At 35.7% G+C, this 26055-nt stretch overlaps 2 protein-coding genes and 1 pseudogene across 5 annotated transcripts in view; all 3 read right to left on the bottom strand.

The window, feature by feature from the left end:
* The window catches only part of ARMCX5 (armadillo repeat containing X-linked 5), a 107740-nt gene that overhangs the window by 36990 nt on the left and 44695 nt on the right, over nt 1-26055 (bottom strand). Inside the window, exon 5 of one of the 3 annotated variants that reach the window (XM_064574412.1) lies at nt 1789-1818. The exons of 1 other annotated variant lie outside the window; for it this stretch is intronic. The gene's annotated coding sequence lies outside the window, so the exon portion shown is untranslated. Of the gene's footprint in view, nt 1-1788; nt 1819-8325; nt 10334-26055 lie in introns of those variants that run through there. One more of the 3 variants, XM_064574414.1, reaches the window with a different exon arrangement.
* The window catches only part of GPRASP2 (G protein-coupled receptor associated sorting protein 2), a 94786-nt gene that overhangs the window by 68197 nt on the left and 534 nt on the right, over nt 1-26055 (bottom strand). The gene's annotated exons all lie outside the window — the stretch shown is intronic.
* The window catches only part of LOC129045979 (translationally-controlled tumor protein-like), a 73673-nt pseudogene that overhangs the window by 47277 nt on the left and 341 nt on the right, over nt 1-26055 (bottom strand).

Here is a 26055-nt window from a genome sequence, read left to right as displayed (position 1 = left end):
AAAACTCAGAAATAAAGCCAGAATTATATGGTTAATCTTCCACAAAGGAAGCAAGAATATCCAGTGGGAAAGTCTCTTCAACAAATGGTGTTGGGAAAACTGGACAGCTACATGAAAAGAATAAACCCAGACCACTTTTTTTTTTACATCATACATAAAAATAAATTCAAAATTGATTAAAGACCTAAATGTAAGACCTGAAAACATAAAAATCCTAGAAGAAAACCCAGGTAGTAACTTCTCTGACATTGGCTGTAACAACTTTTTTCTAGATAGGTCTCCTGAGGCAAGGGAAACAGAAGCAAAAAGAAACTATTAGGACTACATCAAAATAAAAAGCTTCTGCATAGCAAAGGAAACAATAAACTAAAAGGCGCCCTACTGAATGGGAGAATATATATGCAAATGACATATTTGATAATGGTACTGAACACCCCCTCCAAAAATAATCTGATTAAAAATGGGCAGAATACATGAACAGACATTTCTCCAAAGAAGACATTAAGATGGCCAGCAGTCACATGAAAAGATGATCAACATCACTGATCATCAGGGTGATGCAAATCAAAATTACAATGAGATATCATCTCACACCATTCATAATGGCTAAAATAAAAAACAAAAGAAACAGCCAGTTTTGACAAGGATGTGGAGAAAAAGGAACCCCTGTGCGTTGTTCATGGGAATGCAAACTGGTGCAGCCATTCTGAAAAACAGTTGGAGGTTCCTCAAAAAGTTAAAAATAGAACTACCCTATGATCCATTAATCACACTACTAAGTAATTACCCCCAAAATACAGAAACATTCAAAGTGATATATGTACCCCTATGTTTATTTCATTATTTACAATAACCAAATTATGGAAGCAGCCTGAGTGTCCATCAACAGATGAATGAATAAAGAAGAAAAAAATATATATATATATACACACACACACACACACAATGGAATATTACTCAGCCATAAAAAGAATGAAATCTTGCCATTTGCAACAACATGGACGGAGCTAGAGAATATAATGCTAAGCAAAATAAGTCAGAGAAAGACAATACCATATGATTTAACTCATACGTGGAATTTAAGAAACAAATGAGGAAAGGAAAAGAGAGATAGAGAGACAAACCAATCATCTAGTATTTGTCAAGAGACTCTTAACTATAGAGAACAAACTGATGGTTACCAGAGAGTAGGTGTTTGGGGGGATGGGTGAAAGGGGTGGTGGGGATTAAAGAGTATACTTATCATGATGAGCACTGAGTATTATATAGAATTGTTGTATCACTATATTATACACTTGAAACTAATAGAACATTGTATGTTAAGTATGCTGAAATTAAAATTAAAAATAAAAAATAATTGCTTTAAATATAAATGGAACTTGTTCACCAATCATAAAGTGGAGAGATGCTGAATACATAAACAAGACCACACTATATATTTTCTAGAAGGGTCACACTTTAGGTTTAAGAGCACATATAGATTGAAGTTTAGGATTAAATAAATATTATATGCAAATGGCAACCAAAAGAGGACACATGTAGCTATACTTACATCAGACAAAACAGATTTTAGTCAAAACTGTCACAAGAGACAAAGGTCATTAGATAATGATAAAAGGATGAATTCAATGGGAAAAATAAAATAATGATAAATATATATATATATATATACACATATATATATATATGCACACATCATCAGAACACATTAATATATAAAGGAATCATTTACAGATCTGAAGGAAGAAATAGCAATATAATATTAGGAGACTTTGACACCCCACTTACCATAATGGTTAGATCATCCAGAGTGATAGTCTGAAAGGAAACAGATGATGTGAAGAACATTATGGATTCTATGAGCCTAAAAGACATATACAGAACATTCCACCTAACAGCAGCAGAATACATATTCTTCTCAATTACACATGCAGCGTTATCCAGGAAAAATCACAAACTAGGTCAATGAAAAAGTGTTAAATAGCTTAAGAAAAATGAAATCATTCTGAGATTTTTTTTCTAACCTACAATGGAATGAAAGTAGGAATCAATAACAAAAGGAAAATTACAAAAAAAATTTTACAAATACATGCAAGTTAAACAACACACTGTTGAACAACCATTGGAACCACTGGGTCGAATAAGAAACCAAAAGAAAAATGAGAAAATATTTTGAGACAAGTGCAAACTAAAACACAACATACCAAAAGTTATGGGATGCAGCAACAATAAAGAAACAAATATATATGATACAAAGAGGAAAGTTTATGGTGATAAATGTTTACACTAATAAAAGGAAGGCTCTCAAATAAACTAACAATACACTTCAAGAAACTAGAAAAAGAACAAATTAATTCCAAAGTTAGTTGGAAGGAAATAAAAAATTAGAGCAGAAAAAGGATATAAATAATAGGATATTAGGAGAAATTGACAAAAATAAAGTTGGATTTTTGAAAATACAAACAAAATCAATAAACTCTTACTTAGACTAAGAAAAAAGATAATACTCAAGTACAAAAATAAATAGGAGACATGAAAACTAATGCCATGGAAATAAAAAAGATCATAAGGGACTATTTTGAATAATTATATACCAACAAATTAGACAACCTAGGATAAACAGATAAATTACTAGAAACATACAAGTACCAAGACTGAATCAAGGAGAAATAGAAAGTATCAAGAGAACAATAATAAAGAGACTGAATCAGTAATCAAAGAACTTCCATTATATGAAAACAATGAAGCATGGATCACTACATCAAAAACTAGATGTATTGTGTATGGTGACTAACATAACATAATAAAATAAAATTTTAAAAAAATGCCTAGGATAAGATGGCTTCAGAGGTGAATTCTACCAAACATTTAAAGAAGAATTAACATAAATTCTTACAAAATATAGGAAGAGGGAATACTTCCCCACTTATTTTGTGAGGCCAGAATCACCATGATACCAAAACCACACAAAGATATCATAAGAGATGAAAACTACAGGATGGTATTCCTGGTGAACAGATGCAAAAATTCTCAACAAAATATTAGCAAACTTAATTCAACAGCACATTAAATGGATCAGACACCTTAACCAAATGGGATTTATCTCAAAGATGCAAGAATGTTTAGTATATTCACAAATTAATTAACATGATATACTAAATTAAGAGAATGAAGGGGAAAAAAATCACATGATCATCGCAACAGAGGCAGAAAAAGCATTTGATAAAATTCAACATCTTTTCATGATAGAAAAAAATTAGTTGCAGAAGCAGCTTACTTCATCACAATAAAGGGCATATAGAAAAACCCCACAGCTGATATCACACCTAATGGCAAAACACTGAAAGTTTTTCCTCTAAAATCAGAAACAAGATAAGAGCGTCCACTCTCACTACTCCTATTCAACATAGTACTGGATGTCCTAGCCAGAGCAATTAGGCAAGAAAAAGAAACAAGTTATTCAATTTGGAAAGGAAGACATAAAATTGTCTTTGCAGATAACACGCTCTTATATGTAGAAAACCCTATAGCCTCAAAAAATAAAAACCCTTTAAAACTAACAAACAAATCCAGCAATGTTGCAGGATACAAAATCAATATACATTTCTCATAAAATCAGTTACATTTCTCTACACTAAAAATGAACTATATGAGAAGGAAATTACATTTACAATAGCATCAAAAAATAAAATATTTAGGAATAAACTTGCCCAAGGAGGTGAAATACTTGTACATGGAAAACTATAAAATACTTAACACAGACACAAGTAAGTGGAAAGACATTCCATGTTCATGGACTGGGGGAATTAATATTGTTAAAATGTCCATAATATACAAAGGAATCTACAGATTCAATGTAATTTCCATTAAGAAAAACAATGGCATTATTTTATAAAAAATAGAATAATCTTAAAATTCATATGGAATCACAAAGGACTCCAAACAACCAAAGCAATTTTCTTTATTTTTTCTTCGTTTCAAGTTTTTATTTAAATTCTTGTTAGTTAACACAGAGTGTAATATTAGTTTCAGGAGTAGAATTTAATGATTCATCACTTACATATAACACCCAGTGATCATCACAACAAAGCAATTTTGAACAAGCAGGAAATAGAGAGAGGCATGATTCTTCTTGACTTCAAAATATATTACAAAGCAACAGTAATCAAAACAGAATGATGCTGGCATAAATACAGACCTATAGACCAATGGAACGGAAAAGACAGCGCAGAATAAACACAAACATATATGGTCAACTGATCTTCCACATGGGTACCACTGTATTTACACAGTGGGGAAAGGATAGTCTCTTCAATAAGTGGTTCTGGGAAAGCTGGATATCCACATGCAAAAAAATAAAATTGGACACTTATCTCACACCATATATTAAAATCAACGAAAAATGTGTTAAAGACTTAAACATAAGACCTAAAATTAAAATCCCTAGAAGAAAACAGAAGAAATCTTCTTGACATTGGCCTTGGCAATGATTTCTTGGAAATGAAACAAAGAGCATAGGCACCAAAAGCAAAAATACATAAGCAGGAGGGAAACAAAAACAAGTGGGATTACGTCAAATCAAAAAGCTACTGCACAGCAAAGAAAGGAAAATCAACAAAATGTAAAAGCAACCTATTGAATGGAAGAAAATATTTATAAATGATACATCTGATACTGGGTTAATAGCCAAAATAAGGAACTCATACAACACAAGAGTAAAAACAAAACAAAACAAAACAAAACAACAAAAAAACCCCCCAAATAATCCAATTAAAAACTGAGCTAAGGACTTGAAAAAACATTTCTCCAAGGAGACATAGAAATGACCAACAGGTACATGAAAGGTGCTCTACATCACTAATCATAGTGGAAGTGCAAATCAGAATTGCAAAGAGATATTACCTCACACCTGCTAGGATGGCTATTATTAAAAACAAAACAAAAGGTAAATGTTGGCAAGGATGTGGAGAAAAGGGAGCCATTGGATACTGCTGATGGGAATGTAAATTGGTGCAGCCAGTAGGGGAAAGTGTGGAGGTTTCTCAAAAAATTAAAAATAGATCTGGTACATGATCCCACTTCTGGGTACATGTCCAAAGGAATTGAAATCAGGATCCCAAAGAAATCTCTGCACTACCATTATCACTGCAGTTTTATTCATAGTAGCCAAGTCATGGAAGCAGTCTAGATGTGCTAGTGAATGAATGTACAAAGAAAACGTATATACATACAATAGAATATTATTTGGCGCTTAAAAAAAGAAATCCTGCTGTTTGCAACAGGATGAACCTGGAACTAAGTGAAATTAGCCAGATACAGAAGGATAATACTACATGATGCCACTTATATGAGGAATCTAAAACAGTCAAACTCACAGAAGCAGTGAGTGGAATAGTGGCTTCCAGAGGCTAAGGGGAGGAGGAAATGGAGAGGTAATAGTCACAGGGTACAAAGTTTCAGTTATACAAGATGAATAAACTCTAGAGATCTACTGAACAGCATAGTTCCTATAGTGAACAATACGATATTATATATTTAAATTTTGCTAAGAGGGTAGATTTTACTTTAAGTATTCTTATCACACACAATAATAATAAATAAAGAGGACTGGAAGAAACTTTTGGAGATGATGGGCATATTTATGGCATAGATAGTGGTGATGGTTTCATAGCTGTATAAATATCTCCAAACTTGTCAAGTTGTGGCTATTCAGCATGTACAACTTCTTATATGTCAATTATTCCTTAAAAATAAAATCAACCAATGCAATGAATCACATTAAGAGAATGAAGGAAAAATATCACATGATCTTATGAATTAATAGAAAAAAATAATTTGACAAAACCCCAATACACTACCATGATAAATATATTCAACCATCTAGGAATTGAAGAGAACTTCCTCAACATGATAAGGGCATTTTTGAACAACCCACAGCTAACATCATACTTAAGGATAAAAAAATGAGAGCTTTGCCCCTAAGATCAAAAACAAAAGAAAGATGTCCACTTTCACCACTTCATTGGAACTTCTATCCAGAGCAATTAAGCAAGAAAAAGGAATAAAAGGCATACAAATTGGAAAGGAAGAAGCAAAATATCTCCATTTGCTGATGAATGATTCTACACATAAAAAAGTCCAAAGAACGTACAAGAAAGCTACTAGAGGCAATAAACCAGTTCAGCCAAGTTAGGGGGCATACGATTAACACAAAAAGAACAGTCATGTTTCTACACACCTACAATGAAGAAACTGAAAAAGAAATTGAGTATTTTAGTTTATACTGTTTTATAATGTATTTTCATTTAGTTGTTATAGCAACTAAAACAATAAAACTTTAGAAATTAAGAAAGGAGATGCAAGATTTGTATTCTGAAAATTATACAAATATTGTAGAAAAAAAGTAAAGGAGACCTAAACAAATGGAAGCCTTCCCATGTTTATGATTAGAAGACTTACTAATGTTAAAATGGCAATACTCCCCTATTGATCTACAGATTCAGTGCCATCTCTAAGAAAATCCCAATGGCCTTTTTAAAAAGATATGGAAAAGCTGAGCCTCAAAATCCTATGCAATGTCAAGGGTCCCCAAACAGCCAAAACAATCCTGAAAAAGAACAAAGTTGGAAGCCTTACACTTCCCAATTTCAAAACCTACAATAAAGCCACAGAATTAAAACAGTATGGAACTAGCATAAGAATAGACATATAGACCAGTGGAATATAACTGAGTATCCAGAAAGAAACCTACAGATCTATGGCCACTTCATTTTTATGAATAGTGCCAAGAACATTCAATGGGGGAAGAACGTTCTATTCAAAAAGTGATGGTAGAACAACTGAATATTCATATGATGAATTTGGACCCTTATATCACATGATACACAAAAATTAACTCAAAATGAATCTGTGGGGCACCTGGCTGGCATAGTTAGTTAAGCATCTGACTCTTGGTTTCAGCTCAGGTCGAGATCTCAGGGTTGTAGGATCAAGCCCCGTGTGGGCTCTGTGCTCAGCATGGAGTCTGCTTGAGAGTCTCTCTCCCTCTGCCCCTCCCACTCATGCCTTGTTTCTCTCTCAAATAAATAAATCTTAAAAAAATGGATCTGTGACCCAAATATGAGAGGTAAAATGATAAAACTATTGCAAGAAATCATAAGGATAAATTTTCATGACCTTGGATTTGTCAATGGTTTCTTAGATATAATATGAAAAGCACAAGCTTCAAAAGAAAAACAAATAAATTGGAATTCATCAAAACTGAAAACTTCTGTGCATCAAAAGACATTATCAAGAAAATGAAATGAAATGACAACTCATAGTTGGGAGAAAATATTTGTAAGTCATGTATTTGATAAAGGCCCAGTATCCAGAATAAGTAAAGTCTAAAGCTCAAAAACCAATTAACCCAATTAAAATTGGGCAAAATGTTTATAGATTTTTCAAATAAATATAAAAATGGCCAACAAGCATATTAAAAGATGATCAACATCAGTAGTCACTAGGGAAAAGCAAGTGAAAACCGCAGTGAGGTATCCCTTCACACGAACTAGAATGCCTATACTAATAATTTAAAAAAACAATGGAATTTAATGAGTATTGATGAGACTGTGGAGAAATTGGAACTTCTATACATTGCTGCTGTGAATGTAAAATGGTACAGTAACTGTGGAAACCAGTCTGGCCATTTCTTAGTAAGTTAAGCACAGAATTACCATATGACCTCAATATATCTGAGGTATTAAAATTTGATGGGAGGGGTGGGCAATTGGGAAAAGGTGTTGCCTAAAATGCCTCCTTATAAGGCTGATAAATACCAGGTATTATAATTTCAAAATGTCTTTTCAATTGGACCAGTGAATGGTGAGTATTGATATCTCACAATTTCATGTATTTACTGGCCATTATTATATTTTTGAATGAGTGATACGGCCTTTAAAATCCCTTATAGGGCACCTGGGTGGCTCAGTTGGTTAAGCGACTGCCTTCGGCTCGGGTCATGATCCTGGAGTCCTGGGATCGAGTCCCGCATCGGGCTCCCTGCTCGGCGGGGAGCCTGCTTCTCCCTCTGACCCTCCTCCCTCTCATGCTCTCTGTCTCTCATTCTCCCTCTCTCAGGTAAATAAATAAAATCTTAAAAAAAAAATCCCTTATAAAATTTTTGGAGGTAGTAGCGTTTACTGATTTGCAAGAGCTTTTATATACTACATTAGATGTATTAAGAAACTGAAAAAGAAATTAAGAGAGTATTTTAATTTATACTGTTTTATAATGTATTTTCATTTAATTGTTATAGCAACTAAAACAATAAAACCTTTAGAAATTAATTTAAGAAAGGAGATGCAAGATTTGTATTCTGAAAACTATACAAATATTGTAGAAAAAAAGTAAAGGAGACCTAAACAAATGCAAGCCTTCCCATGTTTATGATTAGAAGACTTACTAATGTTAAAATGGCAATACTCCCCTATTGATCTACAGATTCAATGCCATCTCTAAGAAAATCCCAATGGCCTTTTTAAAAGATATACAAATTTGTATATTTTGCATATGGATGCCAGTTATTCCAGCACAATTTATTGAGGAGACTAATGTCTCCATTTTATTGCCTTTACTCCTTTGTCAAAGATCAGTTCACTATTTTTTTAGAGAGGGAGTGGGGAGGGGCAGAGACAGAATCCCAAGCAGACTCCATGCCCAGTGTGGAGCCTGATGTGGGGCTCACTCTCACAACCCTGAGATCATGACCTGACTTGAAATCAAGAGTCAGATACCCAATGTATTAAGCCACCCAGGTGCCCCAAAGATCAGTTCACTATTTTTATGTGGGTCTATTTCTAAGCTCTCTATTCTGTTCCATTGATCTATTTGTCATTCTTTCACCACTATCACACTGTCTGCATTACTGTAGCTTTATAGTAAGTCTTAAGGCTAAATGGTGAAAATCCTCCAATACTGTTCTCTTTCAATATGGTGTTGGATATTCCGTGTCTTTTCCCTTTCCATATAAACTCTAGAATCAGTGTGTCAATATCTACAACTTACTTTGTTGGGATTTTGATTGGGATTGCTTTGAATCTACAGATAAAATTGGGAAGAACTGACATTTTGATAATACTGAGTCTTCCTATCCATGAACATGGAACACCTCTCCATTTATTTAGTTCTTTTTTGAATTCTTTCATCAGAGTTTTATAATTTTCCTCATATGGACCTTATACATATTTTCTTAGATTTTACACAAGTATTTCATTTTGGGGGGCAAGTGTAAATAGTATTGTGTTTTTAATTTCAAATTCCACTTGTTCATCATTGGTATACAAGAAAGCAATGGGCTTTTTATATTAACTTTGTATTTTGCAACTTTGCTATCATCACTTAGTTCCAGAGGTTTTGTGTGTGTGTGTGTGTGTGTGTGTCAACTTTTTCAGATTTTCTACACAGGCAATGATGTCACCTATGAACAAAGACAGTTTTATTATTGCTTTTTGTTCTAAATCCTTATCCCATTTATTTCCTTACCTTGTATTACTGCATTAACATGGACTTCCAATACAATGCTGAAAAGTAATAATGAGGGGAGACATCTTTGCCTTGTTCCTGATCTTTGTAGGAAAGGTTCTGGTTTCTCCCCACTATGTATGATGCTAGCTATAGGCTTTTTGTAGATTTTCTTTATCAAGCTGAGAAGTTCCTCTCTTCTTAGTTTGAAAGTTTTTATAAAAAATGGGTATTTTTTTTTTTTACCAAATGCTTTTTCTCTATATATTGGTATGATCATGTGGTGCTTCCTTTTTAGCCTATTGATGTGATGGACTACACTAACTGATTTTTGAATACTGTACTAGCCCTTCATAACTGAGTAAAATCCCATTTGGTCATGGTATATAATTTTTTGTACACAGATCATGGTTTCCTTTTGTAATAAAGGGGAAAGGGTTTTAAAAAAAAGTTAATCTGATTTTTCTAGGTGTATGCTTTGGATGGGAACCTGAGTTTATTTCCTTTAAATAGTTAATCCATTGTCACAATATGTTTAGGATATTTTATTCCATTCTCTCATTCAAAATGTTACATATATGCTCAATCTTCAACAAAGCAGGAAAGAATAGCCAATGGAAAAAAGTCTCTTCAACAAATGGTGTTGGGAAAACTGGACAGCAACATGCAAAAAAATTGAAACTGGACCACTTTCTTACAGCATACACAAAAATAAATTCAAAATGAATGACAGACCTAAATGTGAGACAGGAAACCATCAAAATTCCAGAGGAAAACACAGGCAGCAACCTCTTTGACATCAGGTATAGCAAATTCTTACTAGATATGTCTCCTAAGGCAAGGGAAACAAAAGCAAAAATAAACTATTGGGACTTCAACAAGAGAAAAAGCTGCTGCACAGAGAAGGAAACAATCAACAAAACTAAAGACAACCTTCAGAATGGGAAAAGGTATTTGCAAATGACATATCTGATAAAGGGTTAGTATCCAAAATATATAAAGAATTTATAAATCTCAACACTCAAAAAATAAATAATTCAGTTAAAAAATGGGTAGAAGGGCGCCTGGGTGGCTCAGTTGGTTAAGCGACTGCCTTCGGCTCAGGTCATGATCCTGGAATCCCGGGATCGAGTCCCACATCGGGCTCCCTGCTCGGCAGGGAGTCTGCTTCTCCCTCTGACCCTCCTCCCTCTCATGCTCTCTGTCTCTCATTCTCTCTGTCTCAAATAAATAAATAAAAAATCTTTAAAAAAAAAAAAAATGGGTAGAAGACATGAATAGACATTTTGCCAAAGAAGACATACAGATGGCTAATAGAAACATGAAAAGAGAGGCGCCTGGGTAGCTCAGTCATTAAATGTCTGCCTTCTGCTCAGGTCATGATACCAGGGTCCTGGGATGGAGCCCTGCATTGGGCTCCCTGCTCAGCAGGAAGCCTGTTTCTCCCTCTCCCACTCCCCCTGCTTGTGTTCCCTCTCTCGCTGTCTCTCTGTCAAAAAATAAATAAAATCTTTAAAAAAAGATTTAATAGAATTAAAAAATTAACATGAAAAGATGCTCAACATCACTTATCATCAGGGAAATACAAATCCAAACTACAATTAGATATCACCTCACACCAGTCAGAATGGCTAAAATTAACAGGAAACAACAGGTGTTGGCAAGGGTGCAGAGAAAGGGGAATGCTCTTACACTGTGGTGGGAATGTAAACTGGTGCAGTGACTCTATAAAACAGTATGGAGGTTCCTCAGAAAGTTAAAAATAGGGCTACCCTATGACCCAGCAATTGCACTACTAGGTATTTACCTAAAGGATACAAAAAATACAGATCTGAAGGGGCACATGCACCCCAACATTTATAGCAGCATTATGAACAATAGCCAAACTATGAAAAGAGCCCACATGTCCATCAACTGATGAATGGATAAAAAAAGATGTGGTGTATATATACAATGGAACGTTACTCAGCCAAAAAAAAAAGAATGAAATCTTGCCATTTACAATGACATGGAAGGAATTAGAGAGTTTTAGCCTAAGTGAAATAAGTCAGTCAGTGAAAGCCAAATACCATATGATTTCACTCATATGTGGAATTTAAGAAACAAAACTAAAGGCGGGGAGGCAAACCAGGAAATAGACTCTTAACTATAGGGAACAAATCAAGGTTACTGGAGGGGAGGTGGGTGGGTGGGGTGGGTTAAATATGTAATGGGTATTAAGGAGGGCATTTGTGATGAGCACTGGGTGTTGTATGTAAGTGATGAATCACTAAATTCTATACCTGAAACTAATATTATGCTGTATGTTAACTAATTGGAATTTAAATAAAAGATTGAATAAAAATTAAAAAGAAAAGGTTACCTTTATTTGCTGTTTCTGCAATGAGCATGTATTTTCATGACTTACATATTTAAATTCTTTAGTTTATTCCATATATTGGTAACAAGCTTTCTAACTGATAAATTAAGAATATCAGAGCCGGTGGACTTCTAAATGGAGTTACTTGCTTTCTTTCTTCTGAAGGAATCAGATTTTTGTCCAAATAGCTCATAATGAAATATTCCATTGCAAAGCTCCTAATACAGTAAATATATGGGCTGTTTTTCCATAGGTGGTAAGTTATGTTACCAGTCTGCAAAGACAGCTTTAATCAAAATGGAAATGTGCTCATAGCTACTTTCATCAAGAAATTTTTGCTACAAAAATAATGTGTGCTTTCATATAGTCCATTCAAGTTTTGGCACAAATTCTTTTTTTTTTTTTTTTTTTCATTTCAGACTGGCACTTTGGGTAGCATCATTCAAGAATGATCATACAAGAATGACAGCAAGATGGAGGAACAGGTTGACCCCAGATTCAGTGCCCCCCATCACAGAAAGACTAACTAGCAACTATCCAGAGACAAGACACTTCTGGATATTCCAGAATTTGGGGGTGAGGCTGAGGTATTTTCATGGACTACAAAAACGGAAAAAGCACATTAAAAGGGTTAGAGGAGCAGTTTCACTTTCACTGCATTGCCTCTCCTCCAGGCCAGCAGAGTACCCTGAGAGGGTTCCCCCTGGATGTATGGTTATTCCAGTGGGAAAAGGAGGGCTCAAGGTGGACGTCCAGCTTCCAAGCATTCTTGGATGATTTCCAGAATCATCCAAGTCTCAATTCAGTCTTACTTCATGGGGATCACTGAGGAAACCAGTGAGGGTAGACCACAGGGAATCTGCTAGAGAGGAAAAGGGGGTGAAGCTCATAGCAACCAGTGTGTGGATCATAGCAGACTGTTTTCATATTGGCAGTGGCTCCCATGCAGAGAGCCCAGCCATCTACAGAACCAAGCCAGTGGACCCAAGTGGCCAGGGAGCTCAGTTGGCAGTTCTACCTGGTTTGAGTCTTCAGCCAACAGGCTTTTCCATGGGGTCCATTTTATGACTTTGCCTGAAGAGGGTGGCAAGCTAGCAACCCTGTCCAACTGCTGATCACATCTTCCAGCCCTGCTTAACCAGGGAGCCTGGCTAAAGACCACAGGCAACTGTGGAGCCCATCCTATGGCACACTCAGGCAGGGAAATAAGTCCACAGTCCTGCCCAAATGTGGAGCATAGTCTCCAGCCTCTCCTGAGCTGGGAGCCTGGACAGCAATTCCAGGCAACCTCAGAGCACAGTCCACAACCCTAAATATGCAGGAAGCCAAGCCAATATCCTTGTCTAATTGCAAATAAAACACATACAAATTAAACAAATAGCATAGCATAGCATATGGCCCCTCTTAACAAAAGAGCCCAAACTATGATGTCATACAACCATGGAATAGTTTATGACCTCACCCAGGCTAAAAGTCAAGGCTACTTCCCCGCTAAACTGTTAGGTGGAGCCTCCAGCTTTGCCCAATCAGGAAGTCTGGCCAGAGGTCCTGGGCAACTGTGGACCACATCCTTTGGCCCTGCTTGGGCAAGAAGCCAAGCAAGTAACTCTGCTCAACTGCAGAGAATAGCCTCTGCCTCCCCATTCTGATGAGGGAACCTCAATACAACGTTGGGCAGCCTCAGTGCTCAGCCTATAGCAGTACCTCAGCAGGTAGTACAACTAACAGCTCCACCTAACTGTGAAGCAGAGCTTGCAGCTTCACCCAACCATGATGCTTGGGTAGCAACCCTGCTCAGTCATGATGTCCAGCCAACGGTACTGCCCAGTTGGTGAACACAGAGTGCTGCCTCACCCAGATAAGGAGACTAACCACCAATTCTTCCCAATCACAAAGTATAGATTGTGGCCCCACCTGACTAGGGAGAATACAAAGAAACCTCATCCAGCCTCAGAGCACAACCTACAGTCTCATTCAACTACAGAGTATAGCTGGTGACTACACCAGACTAGGGGTCCTGGCAGCTACCTAACCCAACAGCGGAGCATAGCCAGTAGCATGCCCAATTGGATAGACTACCCAATGGCTCTAGCCAACTACAAGGCAAAGCCTGCAGCTCTTCCTGATTGTAGAGCACAACCTGAAACCTGCTCTAATCATGAAGGCCAAAGCCCAGGCTCTGGGCCCACCTGACCATGGAACCTAGCTACCAGGCATGCCAAACCAGGGAGCCCTGACAGGATCCCTGTGTGAACATGGAGCCCAGTGAGCAGGCTCAACTGACCATGGAGCACAGCCACTGGCCACCATTCCACCAACTTCAGAGCATGGGAAATTAACCTGTCCAACTAGAGGACCTGATAGCAAGCCCTGCCTGCTCATGAAAACTACACATGATATAGTCAGAACCCCAAAATAGGCTGACTGACAAACATCTTCCCTGGCTAAATTGAATCTGTAAAGGCTAGAAGAGAAGAGTACTTCTTCAATTACACAGATACCAACATAAAGATAAAAGAATCATGAAGAATGAGGTAAACATGACACCACCGAAGGAAACAAATCCTCCAATAACTGACCCCAAAGAAATGGAGATCTAAAAACTGACAGACAAATAATTCAGAATAATTCTCTTAAAGAAGTTCAGTGAACTAAAAGAGAACACAAATGGACAACTAAACAAAATTGGAAAAACAATATACGAAAAAATTAAGAAATTCAGAAAAATAGAAACCATTAAAAAAATCAAACAAATCCTATAGCTGAAGAATACATAATGGCTGAATTGATACAGAGCTTCAACAATAGACTTGACAGATCAGAAGAATTAATGAACTCTAAGACTTGTCATTTGAAATTATCCAGTCAGAGGAGCAAAAATAAAGAATGAAAAAGAGTGAAGAAAGCATATAGGACTTAAGAAACACCTTAAAGTGAAACAATATACCTGGGGTTATGGGAATCCCAGAAGGAGAAGAGAAAGGGACATAAAGTGTATGTAAAAAAATAATGGCTGAACACTTCCCAAACTTGGGGAGAGAAATGGACATCCAGACTCATGAGGCCCCAAATTACACAGGATGAACATGAAAAGGGGCACACCAAGACACATTATAATTAAATTGTCAAAAGTTAAAGACAAAGAATTTGAAAGCAGGAAGAGAAAAACAGCTCATTACATACATTAGACCATAAAGCTATCTGGATTTTGCCACAAAAACCTTGCAGGCCAAGAGAGAATACAAAGAGATATTCAAAATACTGGAGGAAAAAAAATTCAAACAAGATACAATACCCAGCAAATCTGTCCTTCAGTCTGAGGTTGGGTGAGGTTTCTTTGTGTTCTCCCTAGTCAGGTGGGGCCACAGTCTATACTTCCACACTTCGGCTATTGTAAATAATGCAGGTATAAACACAGGAGTGCGGGGTGCATGAGTGGCTCAATTGGTTAAGCATCTGGCTCTTGGTTTCGGCTTAGGTCATGATTTCAGGGTCCTGGGACTGAGCCCCACGTCTGGCTCCACACTCAGTGCGGAGTCGGCTTGTCCCTCTCCCTCTGCTCCTCCCCCTGCTCTCTCTCTGGAATAAAATCTTTAAATAAAATAAAAATAGGGGCACATGTATCACTTTGGGGTATATTCTGGGGTAATTACCCAATAGTACAATTACTAGATCAGAGGGAGGTTCTATTTTTAACTTTTTGAAGAACCTCCTTATGTTTTCCACAGTGTCTGCACCAGTGTGCATTCCCACCAGCAGTGCAAGAGGGTTCCTTTTTCTCCACATCATCACCAATACCTGTTGTTTCTTGTGTTTTTAATTTTGGCCATTCTAACTGGTGTGAGGTGATATTTCATTGTAGTTTTGATTTGCATTTCTCTGATGATGAGTGATGTTGAGCATTTTTTCATGTGTCTGTTGGCCATCTGGATGTCTTCTTTGCAGAAATGTCTGTTCACGTTTTCTGCCCCTTTTTAAATTGGATTATTTGGGTTTTGGTTGTTCAGTTGTATAAATTAGTTATATATTTTGGATACTAACCCTTTATTGGATATGTTATTTGCCAATATCTTCTCCCATTCAGTAGGTTGCTCTTTTAGTTTTGTTGATTGTTTCCTTCATGTACAGAAGTTTTTTATTTCAATGCAGTCCCAATAATTTATTTTTACTTTTATTTCCCTTGACTCAGGAGACAGCTAGAAAAATATTGCTATAGCCAATGTCAGAGGAATTATGACTGAGCTCTCTTCCAGGACTGTAATGGTTTCTTGTCTCACATTTAGGTCTATTATCCATTTTGAGTTTATATTGAGTTTATATTTGTGTATGATGTAAGAAAGTGGTACACTTTCATTCTTTTGTCTTTGTTGTTGTCCATTCTTCCCAACACAATTTGTTTAAAGAGACTTTTTTTCCCATTGCATATTCTTTCCTCCTTTGTCAAAGATTAATTGAGTGTATAATTGTGGGTTTATTTCAGTGTTTTCTAGTCTGTTCCATTGATCTATGTGTCTATTTTTGTGCTAGCCATTTTGCTTTTATGAAAGAGCTACATTAGTATCTGTTTTCACTAATGGAAAGAAACCTGAAGGGGATTTTCACTTTTATGAAAAAAATCTGTTACTTTACTAATGTAGGTCTTTTGTATATAAGTGAAGTGGCATAACACCAACTTTTGGACAGCAGGAGATGCCTGTATAAGACAAAATAAGCTTTAAGTTAAAAGTAGTCACAAGAGACGAATATAATCATTATATGAAGTGGTCAATAGAGAAGATGTAACAGGTGTAAATATTTATGCACCTAACATTGGAGCACCTAAATACATAAAGCAAATGCTAACAGAACTCAAAGGAGAGGCAATACAATAATAGTAGATGACATTAATACCACACTCTTAATTATGGATATATCATCTAAACAGAAAATCAATAAGCAAAAAGCAGATTTGACAGCACTATAAGACAAAATGTGCCTAACAGACATATAAAGAACATTCTATTCAACAGCAGCAAAATACACATTCTTTACAAGTGGACATGGAACATTCTCCAGAACAGATCATATGTTAGACTACAAAAGAAGTCTTAACAAATCCAAAATGATTGAAATTATACCAATACTCTTTTTTCTACAATGACAGCATGAAACTAGAAATCAACAACAGAAGGATAATTGGAAAATGCACAAACACGTGGACATTAAACACACTCCTGAATAACAAATGAATCAAAGAAATCAAAAAAGAAATTTAAAAAACTGTGAATCAATGAAAATAGAAGCACAACATAACAAAACTTATGGGATGCAACAAAAGTATTTCTAAGAGTAGGATTTATAGCTATAAATGCCTATTTTAAGAAAAAAGAAAGATCTCAAATAACCTAACAGATCTCACAGAACTAGAAAAGAAGAACAAACTAAGCCCAAAATTAGCTAAAAGAAGTAAATAATTAAAAAATTAAGCAGAAATATATGAAATGAAGAAAAGGAAAACAATAGAAAATATCAACAAGACTAAGAATTGGGTTTTTTTGAAGGATGAACAAAACTGACAAACCTTTGGCTAGACTAACCAAGAAAAAAAAGAGAGTGGACTCAATAAATAAAAGTATAAGTGAAAGAAGAGACATTACAAGTGATACCACAGATATACAAAAGACCATAAGAGATCACTATGAATAATTATAAGCCAACAAATTGGGTGACTTAGAAGAAACGCATAATTCCTACAAACATACAACTTACCAAGACTGAATCATGAAGAAATAGAACATCTGAACAAATCAATAATGAGTAAGGAGACTGAATCAGTAATCAAACACCTCTCAACCAAGGGGATCCCAGTACCAGATGAATTCACCAGTGAATTTACAAAATGTTTAAGGAAGAATTAATGCCCCCCTCAAAAACTTGGGGAAGGGAACACTCCCAAGCTCATTTTATGAGGCTAGCATCAACTTCATACCAAAGCCAGAGAAGGACACTACAAAAAAATAAATTACAGACCAATATCCCTGATGAATATACATGCAAATAGTCTCAACAAAATATTAGCAAATTGAATTCAACAGCACATCTAAAAAAATCATACACCACAATCAAGTGGGATTTAACCCTGAGGTGAAAGGATGGTTCACCATATGCAAATCAATGAGATACAGCACCTTAACAGAATGAAGGATAAAAATCATATAATTTCAGTAGATGAAGAAAACAACATTTGAAAAAATTCAACAGCTTTTCATGATAAATTATCAAGGAACTGGGTACACTAAAGACCATATATAAGTAGCTCATAGCTAACATTATACAAAATGGTGAAAAACTGAAAGCTTTTCCTCTAGAATCAGGAATAAGACAAGGGTGCCCACTTTCACTAGTTCTATTCAACAAAGCACTGCAAGTCCCAACCAGAGAAAATAGGCAAGAAAGGTCTCCATAAAAAATCCTCAACAAAATATTAGGAAACCATATTTACCATTACATTAAAAGGAACATCCACTGGGGCACCTGGGTGGCTCAGTCGGTTAAGCATCTGACTCTTGATTTTGGCTCAGGTCATGATCTCAGGGTCATGAGATTTAGTCCCGCATCAGGCTCCATGCTGGGTGTAGAGCCTGCTTGGGATTCTCTCTCCCTCTGCCACTCCCCCATCCCATTCATGCTCTATCGCTCTCTCTCTCTCAAAAATAAATAAATAAATAAATAAATAAATAAATAAATAAATAAATAAATCGATCACTCACCACAACCTAGTGGGATTTATTCTGGGGATGCAAGGTTGGATCAATATTTGCAAATCAATGTGATACATCATATTAAAAAAGAAGAATAAAAATCATATGATCATCCCAATAGATGCATAAAAAGCATTTCACAAAATTCCACAACGATTCATGATAAAAACTCTCAACAAACTAGATTTAGAAGGAACATATCTCAACATAATAAAGGCCATATATGACAGACCCACAGCTAACATCATACTCAATGGTGAAAAACTAAGTAAGGGCTTTCCCTCTAACACCAGGTAACAAGACAAGGATGTGCACCTTCACCACTTTAATTCAACATAGTACTGAAAATACTAGCCACAGCAAGCACAAAAGAAAAAGAAATAAAAGGTGTCTAAATTGGTAAAGAGGAAATAAAACTGTCACTACTTGCAGATGACATGATACTATACATGGAAAGCTCTAAAGACTCCACCAAAAAAAAACTGTTAGAAGTAATAAATGAATTCAGTAAAGTCATAGGTTACAAAATTAATACACACATAATGGCTGCATTTCTATACACTAATAACAAAGTAGCAGAAAGAGAAATTAAAAAAACAATTCCATTTACAATTGCACCAAAAAAATAATAAAATAAAATACTTAGGAATAAACTTAACCAGGAAGGTGAAAGACCTGTACTCTGAAAACAGTAAAATACTGAAGAAAGAAATTAAAGATGGCACAAACAAATGGAAAATTATTCCATGCTCATGGATTGGAATAATTAATATTGTTAAAATGTCTATACTAACCAAAGCAATCTGCAGATTCAGTGCAATCCCTATCAAAATACCAACTGCATTTTTCACAGAACTAGAACAAATAATACTAAAATTTGTATGGAACCACATAAGACTCCAAATACCCAAGGCAATCTTAAGAAAGATGAATGAAACTGGAGGTATCACAGTCACAGATTTCAAGATATACTACAAAGTTGTAGTAATCAAAATAGTATGGTACTGGCACAAAAACAGACACATAAATCAATGGAACACAATAGAGAGCCCAGAAATAAACTCATGCTTATATGGTCAATTAATCTATAACAAAAAAAGGCAAAAATATACAATGGGGAAAAGACAGTCTCCGTAATAAATGGTTCTGGAAAAACTGGGAAGCTACATGCAAATAAATGAAACTGGACCACTTTCTTACACCATTCACAAAAATAACCTCAAAATAGATTAAAGACCTAAATATGAGATTGAAAACATAAAACTCCTAAAAGAAAACATAGGCAGTAATTCCTTTGATATTGGCCTTACCAGCATTTTTTCAAGATCTGTCTCCTCAAGCAAGGGAAATAAAAATAAAAATAAACTACTGGGACAACCAAGATAAAAAGCTTTTGCACAGTGAAGGAAACCATCAACAAAACAAAAACACAACCTACTGAATGGGAGAAGATATTTACAAATGTTATATCCAATAAGGGGTTAATATCCAAAATATATAAAGAACTTCTACAACTCAACACCAAAACACCAAATAATCCAATTAAAAAAATGAGCAGAAGACCTGAATGCACATTTTCCAAAGAAGACATGCATATGGCAAATAGACAAATGAAAAGATGTTTACCATCACTAATCATGAGAGAAAAGCAAATCAAAACCACAATGAGATATCACCTTACACCTGTCAAAATGACTAGAATCAAACAGATAAGAAATAACAAATGCTGGTGAAGATGTGGAGAAAAAGGAACCCTTGTTCATTGTTGGTGGGATGTAAATTGGTGCAGCCACTGTTGAAAACAGTATGGAGGTTCCTCATGAAATTAAAAATAGAACTACCATATGATCCAGTAATTCCACTACTGGGCATTTCCCCAAAAGAAAACAAAAACACTAACTTAAAAAGATATATGCACCCCTATGTTTATTGCAGCATTATTTACAATAGCCAAGATATGGAAGCAACCCAAGTATCCATCAGTAGATGAATGAATAAACATACACACACACACACACACACACACAATGGAATACTACTCAGCCATAAAAAATGAGATCTTGACATTTGCAACAACATGGATGGACCTACATGGTATTATGCTAAGTATAGTAAGTCAGACAAAGACTTTGCTTATATATGGAATCTAAAAGTGAATGAATAAACAAACAAAAAGCAGAAACAGACCCATAAATACAAACTGATGGCTGCCAGAGGGGAAGGGGGGAAATGGGTAAAGGGGAGTTTGAGGTACAGGCTTCCATTTGTGGACTGAATAAGTCACAAGGATAAAATGTACAGGATAGGAAATATGGTCAATGGTATTGTAATAGCTTTGTATGGTGACAAATGGTAGCTGTACTTGTGAGCATAGCATAACATATAGAGGTGTTGAATCATTATTTGTACACCTGAAACTAATGTAAGTAACAGTGTGTGTCAATTTAAAAAAAAGAAAGAAAAGGCACCTAAATTGGAAAGGAATAAGTACAATTATCTGTGTTTGCACATAAAATAACCTTATATTTAAGAAATCCTGGGGTGCCTGGGTGGCTCTGTCGGTTAAGCATCCAACTCTTGATCTCAGCTCAGGTCTTGATCTCAGGGTTGTGAGTTTGGGCCCCAGCATGGAGCCTACTTAGAAAAAATAAAAATAAAAATAAAAATATCCTAAAGACTCAACCAAAAGCTGTTGGAAAAATTCAGTAGTTTTAGAATATACAATCAACACTGAAAAATCAGTTGTGCTTCTATATACCACAACAAACTATCTGAAAAAGAAAGAAAACAATCTAAAATTACAATAGCATCAATAACAATAAAATACTCAGGGATAAATTTCAGGAGATGAAAGATCTGTACACCGAAGACTAGAAGATATTGGTAAGAGAAATTGAAGAAGAAACAAATAGAAAAATGTTCTGTGTTCATTGATCAGAATAATTAGTATTATTAAAATGTCAATACTACCCAAAGTGATCTATAGATTAAAAGTAATCCCTATCAAAATTCCACTGAAATTTTAACAGAAATAGAAAAAAAAATCCTAAAATTTGTGTGAAACCACAGATGACTTCACATAGCCCAAGCAATCTTGAGAAAGAAGAACAAAACTGGAGACATCACACTTCTTGATTTCAAACTTTATTACAAAGATATATAATCAAAACATTAAGGTACTAGCATAAAATCATACAGATAGAAAAATGGAACAGAATTGAGAGCCCAGAAATAATCTCACAAATACATGGTAAACTAATATTTGACAAGAGTGCCAAGAATACTCAATGGTGAAACAACATTCTCTTCAATAAACTGTGCTGGGAAAACTGGATATTCCCATGCAAATGAATGAAGGTTGACCCCTATCTTACATCATTCATAAAAATTGACTCAAAATGGATTAAAGACTTAAATGTCATACCTGATACTTCCTCCTAGAAGAAAACAGGGGGGAAAAAAGCTCCTTGACATTGGTCTTCGCAACTTTTTTTTTTTTTTATATATGATGCTGAAGTCACAAGGAACAAAAGCAAAAATAAACAAGTAGGACTACATCAAACTAAAAAGCTTCTGCACAGCAAAATAAATGATCAACAAAATGAAAAGGCAACCTACAGAACGGGAGAAAATATTTGCAAACCATATATCTGAAAAGAGTTTAATATCAAAAATATATAAGGAAATCATACAACTGAATAGTAATCATCATCATCATCAATTTGATTTTAAAATGGGCAAAGGACGTGAATAGACTGTTTTCCTCAGAAGATATACAAATGGCTATCAGGTCCTTGAAAAGATGCTCAACATCACTAATCAGGGAAACGCAAATCAAAACCACAATGAGATCTCATTTCACACCTGTTAGAATGGCTATTATCAAAAAGCAAGAGATAACACCTGTTGCCAAGAATGTGAAGAAAAGGAAACTCCTCTGCACTGTTGGTGGGAATGTAAATTGGAACAGTCACTATAGAAAACTGTGTGGAGGCTTTTCAAAAAATTAAAAATAGAACTACCATACGACCCAACAATCCAACTTCTGGGTATATATTTTAAGGAAATGAAATCACTATCTCAAAAAGATACCTGCACCCCCATGTTCCTTTGTAGTATTGTTCACAATAGCCAAGACATGGAAACTACACAATAGCCAAGACATGGAAACTACCTAATTATGCACCAATGGATAAATGAATAAAGAAAATGCTATACATATAAAATGGAATATTATTCAGCCATGAGAAAGAAAGAAATCCTGCCATTTGAGACTACATGGATGGACCTTGAGGGCATTATGCTAAGTGAAATAAATCAGAGAAAGACAAATACCATATGTTCTCACTTATATGTGGAATCTAAAAAAAGTCAAACTCACAGAAACAGAAAATAGACAGGTGGTTGCCAGGTAGGTGGGAGAAATGGGGAGATGGAGTTCAAAGGGTAAAAACTTGCAGTAATGAGTTAGTCCTGGGTATCTAATGTACATCCTGATGACTGGAGTTAACAATACCGTATGGTAAATTGAAATTTGCTAAGAGAGTAGATCTTAAATGCTCTTAACACACACACACGCACGATAACTACGGGAGGTGATGGATGTTAACTAACCTATTTGTGGTAATCACTTCACAATATATATGTATATAATCACATTGTATACCTTAAACTTGCACAATGTTGTCAATTATATCTCAATAAAAGTGGAAAATTTTTTGAAAAATTTAAAATAAAAGTAATCTTACCTTCCAACTTTACAACAAACTTTTACACATTTAAATGTATATGAAAAGTATTTACTTTTAAATTCAATTTAATTGACCTGATTTTGATATTAATTTCCTATAGGTGTACATACAGTAAGAGAATCCAATGGATAATATTATTTTATTTCCTTTGATGTTGCTATTTCCCTGTACAAATTAGTAAACTGACACTCTGGATTCTATATAAGCCTTGTAATTTTGTTAATTATGAGCTCACCCTATATAAATGGATGCTATTTTTTTTTGTATGAGGAAATTCAGCTTCTGAGCTGGTAATGGTTGAGGTACAGATATTGTGGATTCTTTAAAATGTCATCTAGGTAATGAGCACCATCATGAAAGTCTTCATGAAAGACAACAAGCTGGCTTTGGCAATACAGAGACATATTCTTTGACCTGGCCAATACACTTTCCATTTTGAAATTCTAAGAGTTTCAAAGGAGTTATATGAGAATTTCAGTACCTCTCAGCCCCAGTCAATATAATGCTATTATATTAAATATAAGATAAAATGAGTTAAAAAAAAAAAAGAAGAAGATAGCAGGAAAGGAGGAATGAAGGGGGGGAATCGGAGGGGGAGACGAACCATGAGAGACTGTGGACTCTTGAGAAACAAACTGAGGGTTCTAGAGGGGAGGGGGGTGGGGGGATGGGTTAGCCTGGTGATGGGTATTAAAGAGGGCACGTTCTGCATGGAGCACTGGGTGTTATACGCAAACAATTAATCATGGAACACTACATCAAAAACTAATGATGTAACGTATGGTGATTAACATAACATAATGATAAAAAAAGATAAAATGATAAAATTAACTGGAGAGTCTGATCACATATGTGAATTGTGGATATGACATTTTAGATAACCCACAATGCTTATTATAAACTGCAATAAGCAATCCTGTATATTTCTAACACCAGACAGTATTTACCTCAGAAACATATATAAAACCAATTCCATACACTACAAAGGAGACATTAGAAATTGTTGGAGTAGGGGCAGATTACTTAATGAATGGTACTGGTATTATGTGGAAAGGATCCATTTTCCTCTACAAAACACAAGCCCCAATTCATTCTAGATAAATGAGTGTTTCTTTCTCTTCATCCACCCATTCCTTTTAAAATATTTAGGATACTAATTTTCCTGGAATTTGCTCATGTGTATTGGGGTCTAACTTTGTTTTCCCAAATGCCTAGGTAATTATTCTAACACCATTCACCAATGTGTACAAGAGTTAACATAACAGACCTGAATTTGCTAGCCTTGGAAAGGTCTGCTTGTACAGTTGGCCCTTGGTGGGATTCTGGTAATTTATTAGCCCTTGGTGGGATTCTGGTAATTTATTAGCCAGAAGGATAAAGAAAACAAAAGGGAAGACCCAATTACTAACATTAGGAATGAGAGAGGAGATATCACTAGTCTACAAGTATCAAAAGGATAATAAGAAGTTGATTGACAAGAAGTTGATTGACAAGGCGAAACAGGCACTCTCATCCATTGCTGCTGGGTGTGAAAATGTGTAATACCCCTTTAGAGGGATATTTGAGAATAGCTAATAAAACTACACTGCAGATGCATATCATCCATCCCCACTTCTAGGATCCACCATCCCCACTTCTAGGAATCCACCCTGAAGATAGACCTCTAACCATACAAAAATACATTTGCATGAGGTTATCTGTCCAGCATTAATAATAACAGTAAAATATTGGAAATAAATGTCCACATATAGAGTGATTGAACAAATTATGGTAGTGACACAAGGGAGTGTTATTCAGATGGAAAAAATGAGAAAGATCTCTATGTACTGACTGGCTTCAAGTCTGTAAAATATGCAAATAAATAGATTAATGGGATTAGTAAAACTTATTTTTCCTAAATATATTTTCCTAAAAAAAAAAAAAAAAAAACCTCTGGCATCCTGTGGCTATTTCACAGTTCTGGGCTCTGACCAAAAGGGATTAACATAAATAAGGCAGTGCCACAAAGGATCGCTGTAAATCACCAAGTCTAAAGCTTTGGACAGAAAACAAAAACAAGCAAAAGAGCTAAGGTCCACAGAGGGGAACCTGTGAGACCATCCATAAACCGGTTTCTGCAGATGGTTCCTAGAAAGACCTTCCTTTAAGGCTCAAGACTGAAAAGGGAGGGAACCTCAGATAGAGCAGGTAGAGCAGTGACCCTTGTATCCTTATATGGGAGGGAGTTGTCAGGGGGGTACAATGGGACTAGGCTCTTTCAGAACCTCATATCCAGGGCAGACCCCTAGAATGATGCTGCCTGGGATGAGATCCAGGGATCCTCTTGGGAGTTGAGAAGCTTGCTGTTATACCAATGAGAAATCCTATGTGAAGGGCCCAAAGCATCTAGATTCCTTTCTCTTAAGTGTGTTGCCTCTCACCTTCCCTAGAGCTGGCGGGATTGAGGTTAATTCGTCTCTTGCATCTCCAGGCCGCTGGAGCCTTGGAGTAAGTCACTCTTGTTCCCCCCTCATCCCCCACCCCAACTCGCCCCCAATACTGAGCTTAGCCATCCCCACCATTTGAATGACAGACAGCAAAGAGTGAGTGCCAACTAGGTGAGAGGAAGGGAGCGGTAATGTCGGTCACAGATCCTATCAGTTCCCATCCCTGCCTTTTCAGAAAAAACGCCACTGGTGTGCAGAAATTCACTTCACCATTTCCT

This window comes from Mirounga angustirostris, unplaced genomic scaffold (genome assembly GCF_029215605.1).
Source record: "Mirounga angustirostris isolate CCGP_5_RB_7025 unplaced genomic scaffold, mMirAng1.0.hap1 SCAF_11, whole genome shotgun sequence".
NCBI lineage: Eukaryota > Metazoa > Chordata > Mammalia > Carnivora > Phocidae > Mirounga > Mirounga angustirostris.
The sequence above is the reverse complement of the archived record's forward strand: the minus strand, read 5'-3'. Positions and strand labels throughout refer to the sequence as shown.